The following is a 24,381-nucleotide window of genomic DNA, read 5'->3' on the forward strand; positions in this document are numbered from 1 at the left end:
AGACAAGGAAGTAAAGAAAATGTAGAGAAAATATGATGATATACATTCATGCCTGCACCAATAACACATATTAAACCTGACTAGCTGGTAACACTCTTTTTTAGAACACGCTATTTAGATTAATGAGATTTATTAACATAAAATATTTGAAGTCAACAAAATGTCGTTATTAAAATCAAGATATATTTCTGAACGCTTTTCCTAGCTGCTTTTCTTTCATCTTATTAGTGAAAAGCGTGTAGGTCCCAGCTGTGTCTATATTTCCAGGGTTTAAAATATATAATTTTTTTTTAAATCAGGCTTTCTTCAGCCCATTGCTTAATCCCCAGCACTGCTGAACATGAACAAATAAAAAAATGAGTTGAGGCACTCAATCACTACTTGAACACACTGACTGCAAAACTGAGAAGATAAGTATCAATTTTTTTCTATTAGGTTAAAACTTTTCCTATTAGGTAAAAATCTGAAAGGACCCTTATTTCACTAAGGATTAAATTGTACTGAATGTACACACACAGATATCAGCAATGAATTGATAGATGTTCTAAATACAGTTTTTCCAGGATACATAATTGACAACAACAAACATAACTTTGACAACAATTACGTAAGTTATCCTAACAGGATAAATTCTAATGGCTAACTAATGACCAAATAGTTTAATACAGTTATTAAGTATATAATATGTTTTTAAAAATTCAAATATAGATTATCAACATGAACTTCAGATTAAGAGAATAAAGTAATTTACTGAGAATGTTCAAGAGGCTAAAATTCTAGTTGAAATATAGCATTTTTTTCTGTTTATTTATTTTCCCCCAAGGGCTCTAAGATAAAATTGAATAGTTATAATTAAATTGAAACCTAAATCCATACAATTTCTCTTCAATGTACCATACATTAATAAAGTAAATTGCTAGCATCTAGTATGCCACTGCATATTTTTTTAAAAAACAGTTTTAGGGGTGGGGAAAGAAGGGAAGTCAATTTTGTGGTCTAATTGAACTCAGAAAAGGATGATGTTATGTAAAGCATTTTGAAGGTAATCACCAGTAAGTCTGAATCTTTCAAAAAATGTCTTGCAGGAAAAATAAACACAGGAATACTGTATACAAAGAAAAGTATGACAGAAAAACATAGCCATAAGTGTAAAGATGTGCTCATCAGGAAAGATATGCAAGTACTGCTAAGGAAGAGGGTCCCAAAGTGTGGATTCTAGTTAGTCTTATGATACTTTTGATGAAGAAAACAGAAAAGTGTTCTGCAAAATTGCACTGGAAAAACAGGATGTAAATACTGCTTACTGAGACAACAAAAAAGCCAGATTTCTTTAATCTAGAAGAAGGCAAGAACTTGATCCTGGGTAACTTAAACCAAGATAAATTCCTAGCAGAAATGTCTTTCATTCACTTTGTCAGATCAACATGATAAAGTTTTTTGCTGTTTAAAAGTGTTCCTTTCTAGGCAGGCAGAGCTACTGTCTAATCCCAGGAAACATCAACATCCTGGAACTTAGATCATGATCACAGAAATTATAGTGAAAAGTTTTGCTGGTGTCACAAATGAATGAGCTTAAAATATATTTATCTGTTACAGACTTAGATATTGATGTGTCAGTGTTGAAGAAACTGAACAATCAGATCATTTCCATGCTCCAAAATACCTACTAGACTGATTTTCAACAGTAATACATATTGCCAGTGCATGGCTCCTATTCCTTATCAATCATTAACAATATGTATTCAAAGCGACTATTCATTCCAAAAGGATTTTAGAGCCAGGAAATATATAACTGTCCTTTATAGACTCTGATGTGAAGAGTGTGATTTCAGTGATATCCTCATCTGTTGGTGTCCAGACATTTGTCCATGTACTATTTATTGGAGTCTACAATAGCTGATCTGTGCTGTTCAAGAGGTAGATTTGGATGATGGATTATGTAGCCCACACACCAATTCTAAAGAGTGGCTCTTCAGTTGAGAAATAAGAAGATACCTCATGCCCTGCTGCAGTAACAGACAACAGCAGTACTAATTCTCATGAGCTCTTGAAATTGCAATGTCTGGAGGAAAGGTGGGATACATGTCCCTGATCAGCCTGAGTTTCTGAATACTACCAGCATATGATTGCCAAGTCTTCACAATACAGACACCTTGGGCTGCACATTCAAACTGTGCCCCAGTATGGATAACTGGAAGATGAGGCTGTGACTGGAGGAGATTCCATGAAAGGACAAACTTTCTCTACACTGTTAATGTCCAGTGTATAAATTTATGCTTAGATTCATATCTCTAGGGAGAAAATGTCTATCTAGATAATGTCTACATAGTGCCAGTTTGAACACCAACTTCTTGCACCAGCAGGTGATGAGGTTGTATATTCTCATGTCAACAAGAAATAAAAGAGTATTTAGTCAGTGTATAGTGGCTGTTGTATAGAGAGGAGATGAGTGGGATCAAAATCCTTGTTGCTGTAGATTTCCCTAGTGATTTTAGGAGCTCTTCCTGATGACCATGCTAGATACCAGAAAACAAAGCATTCCTGTGATTTTGTTCATGTAATTAACTGTTTGGAGAAAAAAAAAATAGAGTCATCCTTTACCAATCAGTTACCAAGGCATGAATCTGACAGTTAGGAATCTGAACTTTTACTATGTATCAATTTATTCAGGCATTTTTCACATCATGCAGCAAATATGGTGTCTCTGGTGGCCTGCCAGTCCCACAAAATCAGGAAAAGGTGGTGTCTCCACCTTCTCACTATGGACAAATCACATGCTTACCAAGTTGCTATCTGCGGGCTGACTGCCTTTTTCTTGGTATCTGATTCTTATATTCTCTTGAATCCTTGCACTGCTGTCACCATCTCAACAGTTTCATCTCTGTCTGTGCTCTCCCTTTATTGTCATACATGACTTTAGCTCATGTTCTTTCTCATTCTTTAACAATAGACTTCATAATAAAATTGAATCAAGATCACACCACTGTGCTGTGCCAAATGAGGTGTGAAGTGACAGGCTGAAGGTTACAGGTTGCTATCACTGCAACTAGGAATGCCATTGAATACCTGCTCATTAAATACATTCAGTACCATGTGAAAACCAAAGGCCAGAAGCAAAAACGGATAATGATCCTGGTATATTGTGAATCTAAGCCATTAAAGAGTACAAAGAGCTGGTAGAGACCTCGCAAAAAGCTTCAGATTGAGAAATGGGAATCGGCCTTTTTTTCTTGAATGAGAGAATTATCCCCACCAAGTCAGTATGCTGCAACTGAATTTTTCAGAACATGTGGTTCAGGTTGTTCAAATCTGAAAGGGTTCTTTAATAACAGAAAGTAACTAACATAAGACATACTCAAAACTAGAAAAAGACATACGCTTTGGAAAAAGAAAAAAAGCCCATCCCCACATATATTTAGTCAAGATTTAGTTATTGTAATTGAAATCCTAACTGATCAGTGAATTACAGAACTCCAGATCTAATTATAGAAGAAGAAATCCCTAAGAAAAGAATGCAATTCTATTTTAAAAATATCAATAAAATTAATAGTAATATAGTTTACACTACTCACATTTTCCAGTAGCTGCCTCTTTTTAATGTCATAGTCACTCTTCTGCTCTCCTTCCAGGCCCTAAGGTTGATATCTTCAGTCTGGAGTATTGGGAGGGGGCAGAGGAGAGGAGAACGGGGTAAAACAAAACCACAGTATTTTCTTCATCCTTTCCTGGGAGGTTAAAGTTTGTTTATCATATTGATGGTTTCTTCGTCCTCCCTTTGTATCTATTTGGGGTAATTTTATGTACTGCCTGAAAAATTTTACTGTATTTTCTTCACTGTCAGCAAATCCATGTTTCACTGAAATTTTTCAGTTCCTCCTTTCTGTGTTTTCTACCCTTAGAGCAATTGGAACTGGGGGAAGCTTGGTTTAGGGAGAAAATACTTGGGAAACTGATTTTCTGTTCTGGCTCAGTATGAGTTTTGCTGTATTCTCAGTAAGCTGGAGTGGGTAGCCTGTGTGTGAACTCAAAAAAGCATGGTGCTTTATGAGATTAGCTGTTTCTAGAAGCCGCTCTTACAGGAAGCTGTTTGTAAAAGATATAGGTTAGCCCAATGCACAGTTTAGATGAAAGAAATAATACAAAGAAAAAAATCTAATGTAGTGCCTCATTTCAAAGATATCTGTTCTACAAAATGACCAGAAAGGCAGAGTCTGCTCAAACTATGAGGACAGATCAAACTGACAAGAAAAAGATATGATAGCAATAATTGCTATAAGTCTCCGGGGCTCAATAAGGAAACTGGTCAGAGATTTGGAACTGACTTATGAAGATAGAAGTTAAAACATTTATCATAGCAAATTTAATTTGGTTTGACTGTTAGAAGCAAATATGAAATGTCGAAATGTTAAGAGATATAAAATAATATACTGCCTTCACCTTCCAGGAGTGTATGCCTAGGAATTCAGTCTTTCTTGTTTTTAGTGATAGGGACACAGGTACACATTTTTTATAATACATCATAGTTTATGAATCTTTACATTTAATAATAATTGCAACTTGAGATGCTGGCCAAAGCATATATATTGTCTTCAGGCCTTTCAAATGAGAAATTAGTTTAGAGGATGAGATATTCTTCACATGCAACAAAGCTTTCATTGTAAGATGATGTGTTACATCAAAAACAGGAAAAAAATACTTAAACATATAATTGTAGTAAAGACGTAAACAGAATTTATAAAACATGTTTTACTGAATGAAAGGTTTACTTTGCTTCATGACATGCTTACTAAAGCAAATTTATTTGTGAATTAAATGCCTGTAAATACTATGCTGACTAAACAGGTAGAATACCCATTTAGAAAAAAAGAAAAAGAAAAAGAAAAAGAAAAAGAAAAAGAAAAAGAAAAAGAAAAAGAAAAAGAAAAAGAAAAAGAAAAAGAAAAAGAAAAAGAAAAAGAAAAAGAAAAAAAAAAACAACCCAGCTACATAAAGAACTCAGCTTTGGAAGAATTTCAAGAAAATGATACTTACATGATATGATAATTTAAAAGGTAATCTAAAGTCAAGGCAAAACACAAACAAAGGACAATAATAAAGGGGCATGAGGATGTAAGAAATTAAATAGGAGAGAGGAAAAGCAATCACTGGTAACATTAAGAAACAATGAAAAAAGACATGTGCTCTCATCTATACATAAAAAACAATTACTGGGGAAACAGAGGAGGACATATAGGCATAACTGAGATGCAGTAGATGTAGGCTTTGGAACCATCTTTTTTTTTTTTTTTTTTTTTTTTTAACCAGAAAATTAAATGCTAAGATGTTACAAAACAGATTTAAAAAAAATATTTTAACATTAGAAAAGGAAGGATGGAAAGGTAAGAGTGGGCACAAGACTGAAATTCATCCCAGTAAGAATAATGCAAGAGCTGGTTCTGCAGTGGAGAGAAAGAAGAATATTAAAGTGTGATATATAATCAGTGGGAAAATTCTAGGAATGATGCATTCTTTTGCACTTATGTAAAATATGTAAATTTTGAGAACATAGCAGTGATATCACCATAAGTGACCTTAGAATAAGGGAATATATATTAATAATTTTGCCTATTAGTTCCCCTATCATGAGATCACACCTGGAATATTGTGTTCAGTTTTGGTAGCTAACATACAAAGAGATGTGGGCAGTCTGGAGAAGGTCCAGAGAAGGGCAATAGAAATGACCAAATGTCTGGGAAGCCTGCCATATCAGGAAATGCTGTGAGAACCTGATTTGTATACAACCTGGAGAAAAGAAGGTTTAGGAAAGCCTTCATTGTCATGTTCCTATCAGATTAGGGTGATTCCTATTAGACAAAAAAGGAATATTTTTCACAATGAGACAATGATCCTTTGGAATAATCTTCCCAGGGAAGCCGTGAATTCCCCAGTGTAGAACATTTCCAAGATTCAGCTGGACAGGATGGTGGGCCATCTTGTCTGGATCATGCCTTTGCCAAGAAAGTTTGGATCACATGATCCCTGAAGTCCTCTTACAGCCTGGTATTCTATGGCTGTAAGATAATGCAGTCCTATTCACACTTGAACAAACAAAAATAAAATCTACCTATATTTCTTGGCAGGATAATTCATTACAATGGACAATAATGTACACCAGTTAACATTTTAAAATGTCAAGTACATCTGTTTAATTGCATTAGTACCTTTGCAGATAGGAATATATAATTTTCACCTTCTGAATGGTCAAATTAACAGTTAAAACAAATCTACATATATCAGGTAACCTAGAACATTTGTTGTAAAGTTCAAAATACTTTGAATCAATTCATGCAAGATTAGATAAGAACATGTAAAGGACAAATGGAAGATGCAGAACTGCATATTCAGCTAAATATTGATTACCACAAACATAGAAGTTTCAATCTGAATTTGAAATCACAAAAAAAAAAAAACCCAATTATCTTGTGTCAAAAATTTACAAGCAAGCAAAAACCCAAATATAAACTGAAACCTAAACTGTTATAAAGAACTGTCTCATTACTCTGGGTGATCTGTTAAAATAATCCCAATGCTTCACATTAGGTAATGTTAAAATTCGACTGATAGGTTTTAAGGATTTCCTTTTGAAAAATAAACCATTAGTATCAGTGTGAAGTCTTAATTTCTCTTTGTCCCTGAAACTATACATATATACACATTGAAACTGCAACAAATATTATTTTTTTAGTGGGTTTATGCACCAAAGCATATTAACCAAATTGATGAAGCCAGGTTTCAAAACAGACCCTGTTCTAATACTGCTATTAGAAATTTTTTTTTTCTTAAAAGGCATAAAATTATTCCCCTGATTTGTGTTTCCATTGATGAAGATTTTATTTTTCACTCCAGCACATTTATTCTCAATAGCAGGTTAGAAGTAGATAAAAGGGACTTTATCTGTGTCTACTACTGCATGTACTGCTCATGAACTGAGTTAAAACCAAAATGATCCTTTGCTTCCTGGAATCCCCATTTCAGTCCCTTCTGTTTAAAATATAATAAATTATTTAAATGTCCAGAAAAGTGTGTAAAACAAATGTTTTATGCTCACTTTTCTTATAGAAAATTGTGGCAATCCCAATCTGGTTAGTCCAAAGAGGCCTCGTACTAGTCTTTAATAGCATCTTAATTTGATCTTTTAGAAATACCTTTTGCACTGGAAAATTTCTATGCTCGCGTTATATTTATAAGAACACCAAGGGAAGAATTTAGATTTAGATTTTGCATACTAGACAAGTTATATAGTAATTCAAGTAACATTTTATCCTCCCTGCCTTCTCCTTGATTCCATCTACAGGGTAAAAACTGCTTAGGGAATGAGCAGGTCTTCAATTGTTGTTTGCATTTGCATGATTCAATACGTACAACCAGATCTTACTGTTTTCCATACTAATTCAAGACCAATAATAGAATTAATAATTTCCTGTTGGTCTTTTCCATATTACTGCTTATTGGTCTATCTAGACAACAATTTAGGGACTTACTAGAATTAGATTATTTTACACAGTATCTAATGGACTACTCAGTAAATACTAATCACATGCAACAATTCCTAAATAGGACCATAAATATTGTTACAGGTGGGGACTAAAGCAGAGTCAGTGATACTGGTTATTGTATTGGCCTTATTTCATTGCATCTCAATCTGTTATCCATACTACCACAGCCTTTTAGAAACTATCCTTTAGATTTTTTTTTAATACTATTTATTGTAATTTTAGTATCATAAAATTAGTTTGGACTGTGAATTCCATTAGCATAATGTTTATTCTTACTACTGAATAACCAAAATATTAAATAAACTACTTGATAATCCCAAACTGAACAGATCCCCCAGTATTTAGCCAAAAAAAAGTGGTTGTGCTAAATATTTCCTGTTCCTACCATATATGAAGAATATATTTTAATGAAAAGACTTTTTTTTTTAATGAAAAAACTTTTAAAACTGAAAACAAATATATTTACAATTCATTTATAGAAGAATTATTGCAGAAACAGAATGATTAATTTATTTCAACTATAAATTTATTTTTACTGTCATTTTGCACAATTTACATTATTTCAAGAGATTCTATATTAAGAACAAGGAAATAAAGTATTAAGCCACTATATTTACCTCCCTCGTCATAGTAGCTCTCCATATGCATCTCTAGCTAAAATACCATTTTATTTTCTTGATATCTTTATTTTAGATTATTAGGGTTTATGCTAAGAATTTTTTTCCATCTTCATAAAGTATTCTGTATTCAAAAATTGTGTGAGATTTCTTTTATTCCTGTAAGGTTCTAAAAAGAATTTTCCAGGTTATATCAAATTGTTCTGTCATTAAAATCAATGGTGTCAACTGTCAACAGTATTGAAATATACTTGACAAAAAGTAGACTTTTTTTCCTTTTTTTTTTTTCTTCTTAAATATTACCAGTGTGATTCCACTTTTATCAATCAGTTCTTACTAAGTACCTTAAGCATTTTACACTCTGGTCTTTTATTTCCCTTCCAACATCTGTTCATGCCACGTTGGAGAATTACATTAATTTGCCTGATCTTTCACAATATTTCATGTAAAACAGCAAAGCAACTACTGAAGAAGTAAAAACCTTAGGAGTTTTTGTTTCTGTTAAAGAGACACATAGTATTCCACGCATCACTCTGAAATCCCCTCTGTGCATGTACCAGAAATCCAAGACCTGCCTGGGGCTGGTCCTGTGATCCCAGCAGTACCACATGTAGGCCTTACTCCCTTGAATTATAACTTGAATGAATGATTTTATGGTAGCAACTCAACTCTGATAAGATCTTTTTTCCTGAAACTGAATCTCCTTACATTGCTGCATTATGTAAGCTCAGAGCTTCTTGAGCCTAAAGAATTCCAGTCTTCAAAAAAAAATTAACGTATTTTGTATTTAGCAGTAACTTTCTTGGTCCTCTTAAGACTACCCAGCCATTAAGGAAAGCTCATTTCCTTCTCTAGATCATAAAGGAATCATTCTGAATAAGCTCATATGTACTTTTCTCCTTGAAAATATAAGCTTGAAATATAAGGAGGCATATATCATCAGGCATAAAATATCAGACAACAAGTGCAGGCTGCTTCTGGGACAAGGAGTCAAGCATGGCAAGGCAGGCAGAGGCATTGTCACACTGACAATTTATGATCTTTCACCTAATGAAAAACAAAGGCCTGAAGCAACTATCACAATTTCCTTGCTTGCAAATTGCACTTCTGTGTAATTTTGCATTTCAAAATATAATAAGGAAAGGAGGCAAAATTTTAGTTCACAGAAGGATGGAGTGATTAAAAATGTAAAACACAAGACTTTCATGCAGAAGTAGGTTTAAAACTTTCCCTTCAACAAAACCAAAACATTTTTGTCTTATGGTGTAAACCATCATGTTCTTTTTAGGATGAATTTGCACAAAATATTTTACGTGAGATTCATATGCTTAATAAAGCCACTGTTTTGTTTTATATTCTAAGGTAACAAGCACATAGAAATGAGCAGTGCAGGTATTATTTATGTGGTCTGATTGTTTTTTCTAGCACAATCTATGCTTGTGTATATCCTCTTTTCCTTACTTGCATATCAATTGTATTTCTACTGTTTTCAAAACATCCGTATTCCATCTCAGACAATCTATCTCTGTTTATTGTTGTTGTTGTTGTATTGTTTGTTTGTTTGTTTGAGGTTTTTGTTTTGTTTTTGTTTTTTTGGGTTTTTTTTGGTTGTTGTTGTTGTTGTTTGTTTGTTTTGTTGGTTTTTTGTTTTTGTTTGGTTTTTTTACACCATCCTATTTCAATTTGCCCAGACACAAGTCAAAAAAAACCCTTTTCAACAAACTCTCCCTGCTGCTGCATTTTGTCTAGAGGGAGGCTGGATAGGTGTGTGAACTAGAATTTTAGATTCAAGCCTTTATTTAAATCTAGTCCGCTCTTCCCTAGATATTTGCATACAAGCATTGATACCATGGCAAAAGAAAACACACTGAATCAATCTACCAAATTCATTCATTGCATAGAGTCCTTAGGAATACACTAAGTTCCCAGCAGAAAATTCTATTAAAAGGGAAGCAGCAAACTGTTAGTGAAATACATTTGAACTTTTTCTGGGGTGTACATGCCAGTCCTACATATTTGCATACCACTCTTTTCCTCTTGGTAAACAGTTTTTCTCTCTGACATTCCACTCACCCACCCTTCAGAAATGGTTTAATGATGGAGGGGTTCTCATGGTCTGATACATTACTGGTATGATACATCAAAGTCTGGTGTGTTAACTGAACATGCATTTTTAATCTCATTCTGCTGACATAAGTCAGAACATGGGGCAAGAAGATCACTGGCATCACCCAGTCAAATTTTTATTCATACATACATAAATTTATATATATATATATGCATACACTCATGCTCCATGGACCTCTTATTTTAAGAGTTCACGTCACAAACCTCTTTCCACCAAGATATTCTTGTGCCTTCTTGTATTAATACTTCCTTGTGTTCTATGTAAATGTTTTACACAGACTAAAGCTTCATTCTTGGAGAGGACACTGAGAGAAGACCTCATTGTCACAGCTTCTTTACATGGGGGGGGTAGTGAGGTGAGTGCTGTTTTCTCTGATGACCTGTGATAGCATGAAGCTGTCAGGGAAGATCTAGGTGGAATATTGGGAAGAAGTTCTTCAATCAAAGGATGGTCAAGCATATAAAAGAGACTCCCCAGGGAAGTGTTCACAACACCAAATCTGACAGAGTTCAAGTGTTTGGACAGTACTCTCAGGCACATGGTGTGATTCTTGGGGAGATGCAGGGGCACGTGTTGGCATCAATGATCCTTCCAAATCAGGATATGATTTGATGAATATTACTCTCTTCATAACATAATCATACTAATGATCTAGACCTATGATGTGGTACATAAGAACCCAGATATTTTCCCCTTAATAAACACCTCAGGGTCCCAGTCTGCAGTCAATACTGTTGTTATTTCTTTTTAAGTGCCATAATGCTCAGTCTTGTGCCACTTGTACTGTCATAAACATTAAGGATCCTTAGTTCTTCCTAGCTGATGCAATTATCTCCCTTCTTCCTTAAAGCTTCTAACCTTGGTGCCTGCAGGTAACTTTAGCCCACTTCTACTTTTCCTACTGTGATAATTTTAAACAGAAAATATATTCCCCAAGGAGTAAGTTTAGTTAGTAAGACCTTTCCCCCTATTTTCCATTTAGGTGCAAACTCTTGTTGTCTCATATATTGTCTCATACATTCAGTTCTCCAAACTAGGACTCACAAAGCAATTAAGTAAGTACTAATTCCTCACTTTAATCGAGTACATTTAATTTGACACTATACCAGATGCTTTATAAATTATGGAATTGCATCTGTTTAATGCAGCTTTGTCAAAACCAGAAGAAACAGTAGAAGAGAGGAATCTGGGATGATGTCTATAGTATATTCGATTTGTACCATTTCCTTCCAAATCCATTAAAATCTGAGGTTGAATTTATGTCTCAGCCAATCCAGTAACACCCTAACAGAATTGTGATATAAAATCCATAATGCCTTATCCTACTTCAATATGAGCGCATCCTGTGTCTTACACTAAACACATGATTAAAAACCACCTTAAAGCATTAATCCCCCTTTCCAATGGAAAAAGAATATTTTCCATTTTAGTTGATCCAAGTTTTTAAAATACTCCTCTGTATGAGTTTGGTTATCCTTTGATGCTTTGTCCCTTTTAGTATCTTCTTAGTGTTGTGTAATTGGCCAAAGGAAGCATAAAAGTGAAAAAATTTCTGCAGGTAACGCAGTACAATTTCTTTCCATGTTATCATTATTGTCAGTATTAATCTATGCCAGCAAAATGCATAAGATTCATTTTCTTATTTTCACTTCAGGAGGCAGTGAAGAGATATTGAATATTCAGAATTTAACCTTTTGTGTAATGCATTTCAGCTTAATGCATCAACAAACAAAACTGATATTGATGCACTTAATCATTGCCAGTGCTATTTTTATCTAGTTTTCATGTATGAACTTGTTGAAAAAACTTGTTGATTCTTACATTTAAAGTTCAATCTTTCCTTCAAGAGCAGTTCTACAGTCATTAAAAAATGCAAGATAAATAGTGAAGTTGTATGTGGGTAAGTTTCAGCCACAGGTAAACTGAAAACTCCCAAGTACAAAGAATGCTAATCCCCATATGCTGTTCATTTTACAGAGTGAAAGTTTAAACATACATAGCATGCCCAAAGTAATTCTATCAGTTTTCTCTGCACAGTCCACATCACTTGCACCTTCATATTAGTCCTGAAACACAAATTGTCTTTTGACATCTATCTACTCTCCTTTGCAATCTGGACAGAGTAAAGGCACAGGTTAATTTTCAGTCTGCTATCTCTGATGCTCAATACAAACTAAATAATTTTCTGATTATAATTTATAGACATCGCAATGAAAATCATTTTATTGACCTGACAATATACAGACACTTAATGTTACAGAAATTTCTCTCTTTGTTTAGGCCTCCAAATTAAGTTACTATAACTCTATCTTTTCTAAATCTACACATTTTTCACTTATTCTGCCTCTTCTCCCATAGGCCATACACCTAGATGAGCAATAAAATCCATAAATAACAATCTTGAAGACTGCTGTTGGCTAGAGTTCAACTCAATTTCTTTAGCTTTAGTTTCTGCATCTGACACAAACTATCCTTCTCATAACACATTATGTTCAATATGTATATAATTTTTCAGAAAATCTTTTTATTTTCTTTTATTCCACTCTATGCACTTGCTCTTGCATGCTGCCAACATGAACAGTTTTAGATTTTGAAATTGTTTTATTCTATATTCTCTCCATTACAAAGCTTTCATGTGTTACTTCACAGTCTGTTGATTTTTTTTAATACTTTTTGAGTCTTTGTGACAGCTTTTACCAGGTTCAAAAATCATTATTTGAACAAATGTGTTCAGTAAATCTACTGCCAATGCTCACATTTGCAGAAGACAGATTCATATGGCTAATCGTAACAATCTAGATTTCATCTTCTAATAAACCTTTGACCAAAGACTCTGTGCTAAAATTAATGGTTTAGATTAGGCCAAGTGTACTTTAGTGACTCCTCTATAAAATATTGACTAAATTATTTTCTCTCCCTGTGATTTATTTTTGATTTTTTTTTTCCAAAAACATTTTTAGAGACTTTGACAAGATTTTCTCTTCTGAAACCCATGTTGGAAGATGATGATCTCATTCTCTTTTTTAATCAAATATCTAGTCTTAACATCATTGTGAATTATAAGCTGTCTCTGATATTGAAGTTCTTGGCCCATAATTAAAAAGAAAACCCTTTTGCATTTCACTTTTATTTTCCCCCCAAATAAATCTCCCAGTCAGTTAAAGACTTAAAAAAAACAAAACTAAAATTACTGTATGCTTCATTATAAAAAAAATCTTCAACAACTAAACTGTATATTCACAGTATTGCACGTTTTAATGCCAAAATTTTGGCATATTAATTAGAATTGAAGTGAGAAATTAGTGGGACCCATTCACAAGGGAGGGAGGATGAGGTGGAAACCATGAGTGATCCCACCTGCCAGGACACACCAGGCCAGCACCTGAAGGCTGTGGCAGAGCAAGGTGACAGGCTGCACTGTCTGTCACAGACAGATTGAACACTCAACTGGGTTCAGAGCCCACCCAGCAAACCCAGCCAGGAGATGGGCCAGAAATATGATTGGAAGCTATTCATCCAGAGACAGAACATGAGAAAGCACGCCTCCAGCATGGCTCTGACAAGGAGGGGGCACCTGGCCTGCTCTGAAATGTGGTCCTGGACCCACATGCAGAATCCAAGGAATGCTGCTCAGGACAGTTAATAAGTCATGGTGCACTCTGCATCCTGACACTTAACCTAAGAGACTTTTTCAGGTTTCTGTATCTATTTTGGTATTGTGACCTAAATGTTCTACCATTCCAGATTCAGTTGAGAGTTGCATTAAAGAAAAGCTTAAACATAATAAATCTTGGTTGTCAGAACCAGATTTTGAAAATAAAAACACAAAGAGAAATAAAATACAAGCATGCAAGTGCAAAGGTTTCTCTTGATCTCATTCATCAAAGTTTTCTGAACTGAAAGTTTTCATGCAGCCTTCTAAAACATTCTCTGCTATTCAAGTTCTTAGCCAACAAATAGAATATAATTACATTAATTTATGCAATTATCAAGCTGAACATTTGTAGTGCTATTTCAATTGTCCTTACAACATGAACATTTTCTTTTCTCCACTACAAATCTCCTGTTTCATTTTATGATTATAGTTTCTCTTTTAGTTAATTTCTTTAAACTCATCAAAGAATTATCCAGAATTTGATTGAAGTTAGGCAACAACCAATTTGATTGATTTTTTGTGGTCTTAGCTTGCAATTTTTAAAATATGTTTATCTTCTAAGTGTTTTATCACTTGTGACTTTGCATGCAGTCCAGAAAGCCATTGCAAGTTTTGTATTTGGGTTTCCTTGTTTGTTTTGATATGATTTGTTTATTCCCCCCTCTCACTCTCTCCAGCTGCTTTCCCCATGAAAAACCACAGGCATACTTTTGTATAAATGAAATAATTTGACACAGTTTGAAAACTTAACATTTAAAAATATCTACAAGTGGTATTTATTTAATTGATGTGACTGTTGGTTTATTTTTAGAGATGCTCATTTATTTTCCTTTCCTCATATTTATCGGAATAAAAATTTCACAGTGGAAACAGTGTAGAAATTATTTTGATTACCAGCTCTTCAGATTACTGTAGGTATCAAGAGGCAAGAATCAGAGGACCAAGTAGCTTTGTTTCTACACAGCTTCCAAGTCATCTGTGTCATCATTTCTAGATGTGTGTGGAAGTGAGTGAGGCATCTGGATAGTATTTTTTTCTAAAGAGGTAGTTTAATATTAAGCATGTAGTCTGCATAGCTACTTGCCTAGACAAACTCCTATTTTCTAGGACTATTACCTAGTTGCTTCCCTCAGCTGCAAAATTCTGTGAAAACAGGGAGTCTTCTATACTCAAGTACATGAAGGTATACTTCATATGGGAGGGAAATTTTTATGTATAGTACCTTAAGAAAGTATTTAAGAAAGAAAAGGGTAATGAGAGCATACATCTGGCATATTCAGACCATTTCCAGAGTTCTGTCACCAGCTAGGAGTCTCTCTCCTGCTATCTTGCACCTGTTTTCAAACTTGAATAATATTGGTCCAATAAAACACTGAATCATTAATTTAAATGAACAAGCTTCTTCTTCAGTCAAATGTCACAAATATGAAGTGTTCTCTGATATCACTGGAGAACTGCCATGAAGCATCTCTATCAAAACAGAAAAAAGGAGACAAGGATAAATAAATTAAATTTAAAACTGTGTTATTTAGTCATTAATGAAGCACCACTGTATGATTCAGTTGCATCTCATCCAGAAACAATTTATAATATTAACATTCCATAAAACAGTCCCACTTCTATTGCTTTTCATGGAGCTATGCTATCTTCCTAGAAAGCTGACATTCATTTCAGGAAAAGAGTTTATAAAACAATACACTCCTCTATGAGTTTTATAAGGACAAGCTTGGAAAAAATAATAAAAGATTTCATTATCTGCTACACCTAATAACATGCACTCTCAACTTTTCACCTGCACATTAACTTTGCAGCATAAATACACACTTAACAGAAGTGAGCATTTTAAACTCTAAATCAGATCAATGTGACAAGGCTCTGATTTAAAAACAACTGAATCTTAAAATTCTGATAGGGAAGTTGTAGGAAAGTGAAAAGCCTCAAGGAGTTTAGAAATCATTCAGTTCTCTAAAAGGCAATATTTAAAATATATTTCTCCTTTGTGGTCTTTTCTCAGGAATACATCAGTGAGAGAGTATGAACTGGGAGGAATAACAAGATTTTGGCCGCAGAATGCCTTCATTAATCATAAATGTGTTCCTCATTTAGGACTCCTGGCCACCAAGGGGATCCTCATGAACACATGACAACACTTTAATTTCTTTATCACCTGGTGACCAAGCATGCAGACAGTCTAGCAGATGGATATGTACAAAGACAAGCCAAAAACTCAGCACCCACGTCAAGGTGAAGTATTTCACATGGAGTCTACATCCAACTACATCACACACAGGCTTGTGATAAAATACAGCCTCAGCATGTGTAGGATTATTACAGTCTAAAATTAGCTTAATTCCCAGCAGTTCTAAAAATTTAGGACTATAGTTTTTAACACTTCCTAAGGAAGAGAGCAATTCAATACATTCACCCCTCTCTAGTTTTTCATAAGAGCCTTTTGCAGACATGGAGATCTTCTCATTTGAAAAGGAATTTAAGTGCTGAAAATCTGAGAGGCATAGGCAATTTTATATATGTAGAAATGTTGTGAAACAGATGCAGCAAAACTCTATGTAAGATCCTACAAGAGGGCAAGGTGAGTTTGTTTTAACAAAAAACACTTTTACTTACACTCATGCTATTTTTCTTACATTTTTACTTGAGTTCAAGTAGTCTGGCCTACAGAACCAGGGCATATATCCTGTGGTCTATCTAGTAAAGATTAAAACTTAAAGTAATAGCAAGTTACAAGAGATATCCAGTTCTGCTTATTCAGGTACCATCAAAATCCAAACATTCTTGAAATTTTGTCCATCAGATGATTGTACAACTAGACATATCCCTTCTTTCTCCATTCATATAAATTCAACAAATTTCTCTTTCACTTCTGTTACAAATATCTAATTATAACGTTGAAGCCTAATATTTTAGAATTATGGTTTGCTTAATAGGATCCTAATTACCATGGCATGAAATCCACATTCTTCTGCCAGTTGCTCAGTCTAATCTAAGAACATAGATATTCTCAGAATTTTGTGTTCTGTACAGTTGATGGCTTGATTTGTTAATTCAGAATCACTAACAATTTCTATTCTTTTTAAGATCAATTTAGAAAAGCCACAATAATAAAAAGTTCATGCTTCTGATAGACAGTCCTAGACACTGTCATCAAAGGATTAAATGCAATTAGACTGTTACGTAGTTCATAATAGAACCATAAAAATACATGTTCAGTAGAGTGCCAGTCAGATTATATAGACTTATATATAAATTAAAAAAAAACCAACTCCGTGATCATTTGAGCTCAAAATGGTATTTGGTAGTCATGCTGCTACACAGAATTTATAAAAATTAGTGACCTATGCATCTATGCAAAAAAAAACCCCTACATGTATGTTACGAAACAAGAAGTGTACTGAAGCTAACCATGGTGTGAATAGTTTTTAAAACTTTCTTGGATGCATCCTGCTACATGTATAATTTTGAACTCATAAAAATGAGGGGGAAAATAACCTCCCAACAGAAATAATCACATGAATTTTACTTTCATGAGCCAATGACATTCCTGCTATGAACATAAGTAATGATGTAGCCTATCTTTTAAGAAACCAGTGACATATTAAGAAATATATAGTCCTATATATATGATAGACATAGAAATATAAAGTCATATATAAGAAACATATGTGTATTCCCTTTTGGCTTTTTGAAATTGTCAGAGATATCTGTGCAGCCATAGCGTGATTATATGACCACAAAAGGAACCCCAAGTACAAGTGACTTAAAATGCCTGTAATTCTGTTCAGAGCCAATCCTTATACTTGGAACAAATGCAGTCTAGTGTCTTCCTAGAATTCATGCATCATGTTGCTAAGGATCTTTGCTTTACACAATTTTTGCACCGAAATCAAAAAGGAAGCATTTTGAGGTAATAAATGGTTAGACCAACTTCTGCATTTGTTAGTGGCATAAGAACTCATTTCCAGTAGGCTAAAGGGTTCTGCTGCTTGAATAGCTTCTAACTGAAAGTTGTAAATCTCTTGCTGTAATACACGTTACTGTACACATTTCAAGATGCTTGATTCCTCCCTGAAGACTGCAGGCTGAATGATAAAGAAATTAGAGCTCAGGCAGGTAGTGCATTACAGCAAATGTCAAAGTAGAAAAATGAACAGAACTGTTAAAGACAGTATGAATGGAATGCAGCTTGGCTAGGACTCATTCTGTATTCTGTATGAATTACAGAAATACACATATTATGGTATACAAATTGCTCTGAATAGACCACTGTGTAAATGCAATCCATTAACACTGCCTGCAAGAGGGTTTATTGTAAGCAATTTATTTTAAATAATAATTTAAAAACATCCATTAGACTCTTGTTAACTTTTGACTATATTACTGTTGATAACCTTCACTTGTGACTAAGTATATTGGTTATTTCCTTTACCATTTTCTTTTCTTTGTAATTTAATTCAAAACATAGTTATAAAGGACATGAGAAACGTAGTATAACTCAGTTCTTGATCTTTTTCGACTATCTCATGAAATTGCAGGGCCAGAAAAACCCTAAATTCTATAATAGTTTCAACAAACATTTCTGCCTAGGTGTATAAACAATCCCTTCTGGACTCTATACTTGTAACTACTATAGTTTGTTTCTCAGCAAGAAGCATTAGCTTCTGTTAAGTACTGCATTAAGCTGCAGAGTATATGAAACTTATATATTTCACCAGCCAGTCCACAGAGGTTCACTTTGGACAAAACAAATTTGAGTGATAATGAAATAATATATGGTCAACCTCTTTTTGCATTGTACTCCTAGTTTAAACTTCATTAACAGATCTGTAGGTTCACTCTTCCCTCTCCTAAGGCAATTATCTTCCTTTTATTTTTTTTTCCAGTTAGGAAAAGCTGCACAATAGAAGTTATGAAGTCATCTAGAAAGCCTAGATCAGCTACACTAAGCTGGTTTTGGGGGCAAAGCCTGGTTCACATTTGAGCTACAAAAGGGATGATTGAGGTTCTGTGGCCAACAGCATTCTTGTTTTAATGAACTCCAATCATGTAGAAGAGACATGAGCTAGCCAGCAAGGTTCAATGAACGCCTGCAATTGTTTTGAAAAATGTCTTGGTTTCCACTGGGATAGAGTTAATTTTCTTCTTAGTAGCTGATGCAGTGTTGTGTTCTGGATTTAGTATGAGAGCAATGTTAATAACACACTGATGTTTCAGTTGTTGCTGAGTACTCCTTACCCTAAGTCAAGGACTTCTCAGTGTCTCAGGCTCTGCCAGTGAGCAGGTGCACAAGAAGCCAGGAGGGAGCACAGCCAGGCTGGGCATTTATCAATGGGTAGTGAACAATTGGACTCTGAATTTCTTATTTCTTTGCAACTTATTTCTGTCTCTCTGTCTCCCCAATTCATTACAAATGTTGTTACTTTTATTGTTATTATTGCTGTTATTATGACTATTATTATCATCATTATTATTGCTTTTATTATTATATTTTATGAAGCTTCAATTATTAAACTGGTTTTATCTCAAATCCATAAGCTTTATGTTTTTTCCTACTATTTTCCTCCCCAACAGGGTGAGGGTAAGGAGAGTAAGAAGATCTGTAATACTTAGTTGATGACTGGGATGAAAACAAGACAGATTTTAACAATACAATATAGCAAAATCTATTAAAAAAATACTTTGAAAATCACAATTAAAAATTTATTTCAAATCTCACACATTTCAAAAATGTGAACATTTTCAAATTGAAATAGTTTTATTTCTGTTAGAAGGAGGTAATTTTTAAAATGCTTAATAGGAAAAATATATTTATTTTATTATTTTATTATTTTATTATTAATAATAACCAATAATGAAATATTGAGTTTCTAAAAGGCTATTTTTGAATGATAGAAACATGACCATAATTATAGCATTAACTTTCTGTTAGACAAAAACTAAAAGGGTCTATATTTTACAAACATTTACCTATTTCAATTTTTTCAGAATAAGTCTTCAGTTATTTCAGTGTTACATCATTCTCATACAAAAAACTAAAAAATATTATATCACATTTATTTAGGTTGTGTATTTTCACAGGAGGAATGTTACCCGTCATTTGATGGATTTGCTCTCTCCTCTACCCCCATCTGAGGTAACAGATTGTAATTTAGTCACAGTAAAGTGCTAAGAGAGATGAAAAATTCCCCTACAGCTTTGTTTCCCCAAAAAATTGCACTAAATGTTCTCTTATTCTAACAGAGAGAGGTTTGGTCATAAAACGACTTAAATTACTAAGGGACAAAATGTGTTTTTCAGCTTTTCACATTTCTTGTAACACTGAGGAAGTAATTCATCTCTGCTGAGATAACTGAATTTAGCTATGTGTCACAATGTATGTGATATTCCATAAATGAAAGCAATGTGTAAAATAAAACCTCTAGATACTTGCTTTTTAATTCAATGTTCAGTCTGTAGATTGCCCAAGAGATGAAGACTGCATTGAAATGTGAAGATGGGTTCTTCTCCACAATACACAGAGGACTAAGGAACATAAAAATCTAAATGAGCACAGTTTGAATATATAAGCACAGAAATACAAACTGAAAAAGATTACCAGGACCTATTTGTCCCTTTAATATTGTGCAATGCCAAAGTGTTGTGTTAGGTGAAATTGACTTCTGGGAAGCTGATGAGAAAATTGCACTGACAGTAGGAATGAAAATCCCCACCATACACAGCAAAAGAAGGAGTTTCAGTCAAAGTTGCTTAAACAAGCATACAGAACTATATGACATCTTCAATCTTAAAAAAATTAATAGATCTAATTTGTTTCAGTCCCTCGTAATTTTCAATGACATCAGATTATACCAAGGAAATATGTAGGATGTTAGTGTTATCACATTAAGTCTGCTTTCCAGTAGTTGAATGTCTCTTTACAATGCTCACTAAATCACTTTTTTTGCCTGTTGATGAAAAATAATCTGTAAATACTTTTAGTTTTTCTAATCAAGTACACAGCCATCACAGAATAAGCAGCAAAATAAATTTTGGATAAATGACAATAGTAAATTCAGAAGTTCAGTTCATTTTCAGATTAGATAACTTTCAAGTACATAGTGTCTGATACAGGCAAATAACTTTTTTTGAAAACAAAATCACTATATTACCTTCACTAAAACACTGCTAGAGTCTCATATGATAACTAGAAAAAGATTGTCTGTGTGAAACTGTTATTTAGTTTAAAGTACATTGTTTTAATTCTTTTTTGTCACTCAAACATTTGCCTTAGTAGATATGAAGGTAGGCATGGGTAATTAATAAGTTAATTGTATGACAGTTGCATTTGACCTAAATCTACTGGCCTCAGAAACACTTGGAATTTTTCAATATTCTTATTTATAAATTTTAAAGTTGTCAATCATGACTTATGTTACATTTAAAATATATTTGGATTGCATTCATTTGCAAAGATTAATATCTGAAGTTTGCTGTTTGCCAAAGGCAGCTAAGAAGGCAACATAGACTGGAACTGTTTCTAGGCTGTTTAAACAAAGCTCTCTCATCTGAAATAGTCTCATTTTCAAGGTAACAGGAACAAATAGGTTCAGCCATGTCCCTCTGCTACATATCAGTTTAGGCCTTTGAGGTATAATGAAACACACAAGCTGAAAATTAATATACTGTGAGGTGTCATTTTAATGGAATGAATAAATAAATATAAAATCTTAGAAAGAAAACTTCATTCCCATTCACACGATCTTGTTTTTTTTTCCAAAGAATTTCTTAAGTTTTTATCATTTCAGTAATATATCCTTAAAATGGAGTAACTACAGAAAAGAACTTCAAATATCTGTAGGCATTCTAGCATATCTTATTATATGCAATGGGGAAAGAAACCAGCTGTTTTTCTGATGTAATCCAGCAAAATCTCAAAACACCATTCTTTTAAACAGTTTTTGAGAATAAAACAAATAAAAAAAATTAACAGTACACAGAAAAAGAACTTGATTCTTGCAGTAGAACAGTAAGACAGTGATTCAGTTCCCCTTTTTTGAAACCTAAGATAGGCAACACTGGACAAACTATTACTTAGAAAATATTTCACTTAACCTTAAAGACTTAACCTTTTCAAAGTATAATTTGGTGTAAGTTAGTTTGTGCATTTCCATGCCTTCTCTTTACTCAATATTTTGACCTTACCTATACACCTAATTCCTTTTTACTTTGGTTAAGCCTTCCATTGATGTTTAGATTCCTCTAATTTCTTACTTCTTTTCCAATATTGCCAAGAATTACTAATACTATATTTGATTAATTATTCAAACATTACCTTTTCTGTTTACATAAGGTCTTTCACTTACTCTCTGTACTCAGCTAGTTTTAGAAATCCCCTATTTGAAGTCCTATTCATCCATCTTTAAGTCACTTGCACACACTATTGTCCCCAGGCATATAGGTTGTCTCATGATGCCAGAATTTGAGGTGAAAATAAAACAGCTTACATGGGAAATACACATGGCAAAGAAGTAGGACTTATTTACATTGTTTTATATCACAAGTGTCCCTAAAGGCGAATCCTGTACACAGAAATTTATTTGGTATATCAGTCACATCCTATTCAGCAAATTTACTTTCCTTTTATTTCAGTGTGATCGGGTTACTTTATAATGGATATTAACAAGTGCTACTTTTAGCAGTTTTTCATTTTTCTTGATTTCTCTGTTACACTACAACTTTTTGCCTACAGAGAATAAAAACTTTGGTTTGCCTACAGAGAATAAGGTAGATTTGTGAAGGCAAATATATCTGTGCTACAAGACACCTTGAGGTAGACACAAGCAAGAGTGACCTCTCTTCTCAGCCTTATGCAAACTCTTCAAGGACGTGATGCATTTTAAAAATGCAGCCTATAAATCCTTCAGTAACACACCAAAATGGTAAGGCTACCTAGCTACTTGATATGCATATATATTTATAGCTGATGCTTCCTTTTTCTGGGAAGAAACCTCGCTGCAAAACTGCAGAAGGAAGTGAGGGAGTAATAGAACATTCACACTCTTGGGGCACCAAAACAGAGGGATCCATATTGGAAAAGAAAATAAAATAGTAAGACAAAAGAAAGGAGGTACTTTTTAGTACCTCATTTAGAAATTAGCCTTTTTTCAGGCAGAACAGTGTACTAGTGTGTTTCTTTCAGTAAGAATGACAAAAAATATTTACTCTTGTTGAAAAAAAATGTGCTAATAGTATTGCAGATTGGCATCGATGAAGAAGAACTTCAATGAGTATGGATTGACATGGACCCATACTAAATAAAGACATTAAATTTTTTTCACATAATATACAGTTTAAGGCTTGGAAATGTAACAAAAGCACTTTTAAAATAATCAGTGAATCAAAAAATGCAGAACAGCATGTCCACATCCTACTCACACAAGATATGCAAAGCACAACACAGACAGCACAAGCTTCAAAATTTAGACTTAGCCCTTATAAGAGAGCCCATGGAGTCATTGTTTTGACAGCTTCCTCCTCTGACAGATATTCTTTTGTATCTTTTCCCAGAAGATCTCCTCTGAACCAGTAGGTTAACATGGCAACAATACAAAGCACTGTTCAAGTTTCAAGTTATACCAACCTGTGTAAGGAATACACATTCTGTGCTCTGTAATGTGTGTCTGGTTTTTGACCCGAGCAATGAATTAGTATGCTGCTATATGTGCCCATCAAACTAGTGTGTCCTGGATGACCAGAAGCTTTTCTTTGCATAAGTTTTTATCACAGACACACATAACTTACCTGTTTGTCATGGACAACTTCCTTCACATTTCATTATTTCCTGCAACCTCCAAATCACTGAAAGCCACATTTCACTGACTACCCAGAATCTACTAATGGGTTGTCAAAATAAGAACAGTAACAACAAAAAAAGTCAGACTCTGCTCACTCCTCCACATCAGATTTAAATATTTTTTCTGAAAGAAGCAAACAGAAAAAAATACCCCAAAGTAAAGGTCTGCAAAATCTTAAGAACAGATCTAAAAGTTACAGATGCAATGGTTTTCTTTCAGTACATTTGAAATACACTTCAGTGCAACATCTGATTTTCTGCAATGGGCTGCAATTTAATACTGTCACATAAGTGCAATGTCTCTTCAAACCTTCCTCCTTTAAACAACCTGGTTTCTATGCCATGGCATCCTGTAACCTCCAGCAGACTGTCTCACCTGAAGTGCTGTCTTCTGCCAACTGAGAGCACTCTTCCATTGTTGCTCTGTATGCCTCAAACAAAACTTTTGTGTGTGCCCACTTTGAAAGAATGAGTAGTTAAAGTACAAAATTTAAACTCTTGAAATCTCAAGTGCTATACATGCTGCTAGTAGATTTTGAAAAAGTCTGTAGACAAGGAATTTCTGGCCTCAAAGTCCATATACCGTGGAAGGCACTCTG

The sequence above is a fragment of the Erithacus rubecula genome, assembly GCF_903797595.1.
Source record: "Erithacus rubecula genome assembly, chromosome: 3".
In the NCBI taxonomy this organism is placed as follows: Eukaryota; Metazoa; Chordata; class Aves; order Passeriformes; family Muscicapidae; genus Erithacus; species Erithacus rubecula.